The 4,660-nt window shown below is 56.1% G+C and overlaps 1 protein-coding gene across 1 annotated transcript in view; it reads right to left on the bottom strand.

Annotated features, from left to right (window-relative positions):
* Positions 1 to 3,325, bottom strand: part of Tac4 (tachykinin precursor 4) — a 25,737-nt gene extending 22,412 nt beyond the window's left edge. The window contains exon 1 of the mRNA XM_033762991.1: positions 3,143 to 3,325. The gene's annotated coding sequence lies outside the window, so the exon portion shown is untranslated. The remainder of the gene's footprint in view (positions 1 to 3,142) is intronic.
* Between the last annotated feature and the right edge of the window lie 1,335 nt (positions 3,326 to 4,660).

Genomic DNA, 4,660 nt, shown 5'->3' with positions numbered 1-4,660 from the left:
ATCGAACTTGGAACCTTTCGATTGTAAGGCAGTCGGTGGAACCACTGAGCTAAATCCCTGGCTCCCAACTTCTCTTTTTAAAAATGTGATCCCAGGGATTGAACCCAGGCCTTTCCCACTGAGCTGCATCCCCAGCCCTTTTCATTTTGAGATAGCGTTTAGCTTGGTCAACCAGGCTGGGCTGGAGCTTTGTTTGTTTGTTTTGGTTTTTGGTACTGGGGATCAAACTCGGGACCTTTCACTTGCAAGGCAGGCAGCAGAACCGCTGAGCTAAGTCCCCGGCCCTGTGCTGGAACTTTGGATCTTCCTCAGCCTTACAGAGTGCTGCCGTTAACAGGCATGCACCGCCATTCACTTCTTTTTTAAATTTTTACTTTTCTTTTTTTTGGGGGGGGGGCTTGTGCTGGAGACGCAGTGTTCGGCCTTGAGCATGCTAGGCAAACTCGGCAGCCCAGCCCTGGCGGTGGTGAGCCTGCTATGAGTGGTGGGTCCCAGAGACTCCCACCGCCTCTCCTGGGTCCTGTATTTGACTACGAGAATAGGTGTTACACAATTAAAAACAGAAGAGAAAGCATATGTGGTGGCTCATGCTTGTCACCCTAGGTACCCAGGAGGGTGAGGCTCGCCTGAGCCCAGCCTTGGCAACTGAATGAGGCCCTGCCTCAAAACGAAAAACAAGAGGACCAGGGATGTAGCTTAGTGGTAGAATGTCCCTTAGTTTGATCCCCAGTACTGAGAAAGAGAGAGAGTAAGCTAAATGCTTATTAACAGGAGAGTAGATAAATCACTTGTAGGCAGGGAATACTATACAGCAATGAACATGGGCTGGGAGCACGACTCAGTGGTAGAACGCTTGACTGGCATCCTTAGGGACTTGGGCTTCATGCCCAGTGCTGCAGAAAGAAAAAAGCAGTGCAGTAAGATATCTAGAGTACAATTCCATCTATGTAGAATTTGAAAACATGAAAAACACATAACTGCATTTTAAGTAGACATATCCACGTCATAAAAGTGGAAAACACTCTCAGAAGTAAATAACATTCAAAAGGGACTGGGAGCCAAGGAGGGACAGAGGGGGACAGGATGGGAGAGGACACAGTGCTTTCAATTCTCTCTGTAATTATTTAGTCTTTTCTTTTTTGTACTGGGAATTGAACTCAGACTTCTACGTGCTAAGGCAAGTGCAGTTCTATTTTGAGATAGGATCTCACCAAGTTGTTCAGGTTAGCATTAAACTTTTGATCCTCCTGCCTCAGCCTCCCAAGTAACCGGGGTTACAAGCATGTACCACTGTGCTTGGCTATTGGCTTATTTTTTAATTTTTTTTTTAAGTGGCAGGGCCTCTCTGCGTTTCCCAGGCTGACCTTGAACTCCTGGGCTCAAGTGATCCTCCTGCCTTCTGAGTCGCTGGATTGTAAGCATGGCCGCTGTAGAGCACAGATCTGTAGCCATTTGTCTCAGCTGGGTTGTTTTGTTTTGTTAGTGCAGCGCGGGCTGGAACCCAGGGCCTCACGCATGCCAGAAGTGTTCTGGTTGTACTCTCCTGTTCTGCCTGGCACAGCTGACACATTTAAAAAGAAGAGTTCTACTAGGGAGGGCCAGGGATTTAGCTCAGCGGAGCTGCCACCTACCTCACAAGCGCAAGGTCCTGAGTTCGATTCCTGATACCAAATGAAAAAGAAAGAGCAGAAGGGAAATATGAAAGACCACGGGAGAGGGGCAGGTTCGAGAGTCTCCAGAGCTGCAGAGGCCCTTCCGAGAACACAGCCAGTTTAGGTGCGGCTGTCCTTAGGCTGAGGTCTGCCCTGATCAACTTCCGCTCCACCTGGGGGCTTCCTTCCCACAGCGGCCACCATCCGCGTTGTCGGTGGCACAGCGAAGCTGTTCCCTGCCCTCAGCCCAGAGTAAACAGTTGCCCCGCCACACACAGAGAGGTGTTTGAAGACCTGAGGGGTGACCAGGCCCTAGCAAGGGCAGCCGGAGGCTGAGCCGGCCCCGTGGCATGCAGACGACCACGGTGACCTAGCAGGAGTCTGCGAGTCTCCAGCGCCCGGGGACGGGTGGGCGAGGACAGTGTTGGGGCTTGAAGACTGGGGGAGGCCGAGGCCAAGCCCGGGTGCCCAGGCATGGAGAGTGGGTGATGCCCGGGCTTGGCAGGCAGCAGGCTGAAAGATGTAGTGCCAAGCTGGGGAGAGGGGCTGCCAGGGGGAAGATCAGAGGCGCAGAGGGGGGGCCGGGGCACTGTTGGGGCTTGAAGTGGGAGGCCGCCGGGAGTCAGCGAAGCCAGGGGGAGGCCAGAGGAAGTGGGCATTGCCAAAGGAGCGATGGGAAAGAGCGGGTGCCAGCTCGGGGCTGGGGGGCAGGGGTGCAGGGGGCGCCCTCACACTTATATCTCCCCAAAGCTCCTCGAGTTCAGTTTTGCGACACACAGAGATCCCCACGAGTTGTAACACCCTGGAGTTTCGGGACCGTGAGTGTCCTCGGGTCTGTTCCAGTCCCCTCTTGGTGCAGCTGGGGACACAAAGCCACCCAGTGAGAGTGACAGGCCCTGGGCTGAGGCTTCCGTGTCCAGCTCTGCCCAGTACTTGTGGGCTCTAAGCTGGGGAGCTGAGCAGGGCCCAGAGCCGGGGCTCCGGTCTCATGGGAGCCACAGTCCTGTTGGGGAGGGAATCAGCCAGTGTCAGGAGCACCCTGGGGAGGTGTTCTGGGCCAACAGCGGTTTGGACCCCATGAGCTGGGGGTCTTGGAGGGAGGAGGCCCCACAGAAGCTAAAGCTTTGGCTGACTCCAAGTAATGGCAGGTTTTGAAATCCATGGGGAATTTATTTTCCAAAGAAACCAAATGTCCTGCATAACTAGAAAAGACCTTGAAGCCGGGCATGGTGGTGCAAACCTATAGTCCCAGCACTTGGGAAGCTGAGGCAGGAGGATCTCTGTGAGTTCAAGGCCAACCTGGGATACATAGTGAATCCAAGGCCAGCCTGAATTACAGAGCAAGACCCTGACTCAAAAAACCAAAAATCAAAGCAAAACAACAAAACAAAACACAGAAAACAACACAAAAAGAAAGAAAGCAAAGGCTAGACCTTCCAAGACAAGGCACATCATGAAGACGGGCCTATTGCTAGGTGGCTAGCACTCACCTTGGTGGCCCATGCCACCTAAGCCCCTTGGGACGCTGAGCACCGAGCCAAGAGCCCCTCTTGTCTTTCATCAGTGCAGCCTCAGGGGCACCCGCCAGGGTACGCAGAGGCCGGAGAGAAGTCCTGTGCCATCCACATTGCTTTTCTTTCTGGCACGGGATTGGGGCCTGGTGGATGGTCCCAGGGAGTGGGCCTGGCCGGGTAGACAGGGTGGCAGCTGGGATCTGCCCTGCTGTCCTCTGGTCAGGGGAGGGGCCGGTGGTGGCCTGAGCCTTGACCCCTCCCCACCCTCTCTGGCCCACTATGGGGGGATGGGCAGCTCTCGGGGGGCTGCAGGATGGGGCCCATTTAGCCTCCCAGTCATCTGACCCCATGACTCAGGCCTGGCCCTGCCTGTGGAGGGCACTGGGCCAGTCTGAGCTCATCGCTGCTGCCCAGAGCAGAAGTGGTAAACAAGTTTGCCCTCCACCTCTCACCCCTACAGGGAAGCAGAGGACAGGGTGTGGGGGTCCCCCAAATGCTCCACATGGCCCAGGCCGTCTGCACAGCACAGATGCCTGTCCTGAGTGTGCCTGGGAGTGGTCGGGTGCGTGCTGGGCTCTTGCTGGCGCGTGACACGCTTGGGACGTGTGCGCCTTCACATGTGTTGTTGCGGCCCCTGTGGCCCCCGAGTCCGACGGGCTAAGATGGCCGGGGCACGGGGGACAATCTCACCCCGTCCCCAGTGCACAGAGGCCAGAAGTCCGAGCCGGGGAAGCTGTGCCTGAGAACTGCGGTACCTGCCGGATGCGGTCACTGCTCCTCAGGTCTCCTGGCTCCTCATGGCCACTGTGACCCCCGAGATGGCGCAGAGCATCCTTAGCAAATTTCTGGGACCTGCCTGGCATCATCAGCCCCCTCTCCGTACCTTTCTTGTTCCTTTCCTTCCTCCACCCTCTTCTAAATCAGGGAACTGGCATTGCTACTAGCTGCTGCCACCAGGTGGCACCAGTGTACCATGTGTGCCCCTTGTTGCTGGGGGTGGTCACCCCTCACCCCCCAGGATGATTAAGCTCCTTAACCCCTCACAACACCCACACCCTGCCCCGCACCTCCCTAGGATTTGAGACAGGTATGTAAACAAAGGTGGGGACAAGAGTCCACTGTCCCTTCAGGTGACACCTGCCAAGGGCAGCAGCACACTTGCTCCCCGGGCTCTGGGTGGCTTGGGTATGCTCCCCACTTAAACAGGAAGGGAGCAGAACTCAAGAGAAAGGAAGTCACTTGTGGAAGGCAGCACAGCACTGTGTATGAGCAGAGTTTTGAACGTGGGGGATCCCATCTCCTGGGGGCGATGGGAAAACACAGCCCTGCCCCAGGGGCCAGCTGAAAGGGAGAGAGAGGTGGCCTGAGCTGCCGAGGTATTCAGGAAGGCTTCCTGGGGGAGGCAGGGAGGTGGGGGGTGGGCCGAGTGAGGTTGGTACTCTCTGTAGCCCTCTCTGGCCCAGAGCTGCCCAGTGACCTCCAGGACCCAGGGCA

This window comes from Fukomys damarensis, unplaced genomic scaffold (genome assembly GCF_012274545.1).
Source record: "Fukomys damarensis isolate Sample0158 unplaced genomic scaffold, DMR_v1.0_HiC HiC_scaffold_13, whole genome shotgun sequence".
Lineage (NCBI taxonomy): Eukaryota > Metazoa > Chordata > Mammalia > Rodentia > Bathyergidae > Fukomys > Fukomys damarensis.
This window is presented reverse-complemented; position numbering and strand designations above follow the sequence as displayed.